General features: G+C 31.8%; 1 protein-coding gene across 1 annotated transcript in view; it reads left to right on the top strand.

The window, feature by feature from the left end:
• Positions 1-221: 221 nt before the first annotated feature.
• Positions 222-774, top strand: part of LOC117103720 (fibrillin-2-like) — a 7,885-nt gene continuing 7,332 nt past the window's right edge. Inside the window, exon 1 of the mRNA XM_033244324.1 lies at positions 222-287. The gene's annotated coding sequence lies outside the window, so the exon portion shown is untranslated. The remainder of the gene's footprint in view (positions 288-774) is intronic.

Here is a 774-nt window from a genome sequence, read left to right as displayed (position 1 = left end):
ACTACTGAAGTGATGAATTATGTAGAGTGCTAAGCATTTTGTATAAACTGTAGCCATAGCATTCTTGTAACAAGTTTTGTTCCAGTTATTGTGAACATGGAGGATAGATACTGTGCTATGAGTGACGTTTTTGTATTATGTACATACAGGTAGAATATAAAATCATAATAGACTACGGCATGCTTCAATATGCCCTTTCATCCGTGGTTGAGCTTAATAAGTTTGAACATTCTACATCAGTGCATTTGAGGTATTTGCTCAAGATAGTGTGTGTTTAGTCTGGACTTGTAAGTACAATTCTTATTTTCATATATTTTTTTTCAAATTGCATTAGTTGTGATTGATTATAACGCTGTATACTTATTTTTAGATGCGGTGGGATGTGGGGTAAACGAAATGAGATAAAGATCGAATCTCTTTAATGTATCTTTATTTTTAATTTATTCAATTTTATTCAAAAAATACCTCCAAACAAGTAGAGGCATACATATATAAACACATTCAAACATCGGAAACATTAGGTATACTAACTTGCATAAATATGTATACAAAACAGAAAAGCAAAACGAAAAACGACAAAAAGCATATGGCCTCTCATTCAGAAGCTTCTGAGTAACAATTTTAGGTAATGAGGGAGGGGTCAATCTCCATAATGTTTTTTATACTGTCACAGATACCATGATCATTACAGTCGATGCGCTTTTATTTGTTATTAAGATCTTTGCGATAGTGATTATTTGTGACATACAATTATAGGTAAAATTCATCTACATC

This window comes from Anneissia japonica, unplaced genomic scaffold (genome assembly GCF_011630105.1).
Source record: "Anneissia japonica isolate Jap-2015-1 unplaced genomic scaffold, ASM1163010v1 scaffold7640_len123960_cov104, whole genome shotgun sequence".
Classification (NCBI taxonomy): Eukaryota; Metazoa; Echinodermata; class Crinoidea; order Comatulida; family Comatulidae; genus Anneissia; species Anneissia japonica.
The sequence above is the reverse complement of the archived record's forward strand: the minus strand, read 5'-3'. Positions and strand labels throughout refer to the sequence as shown.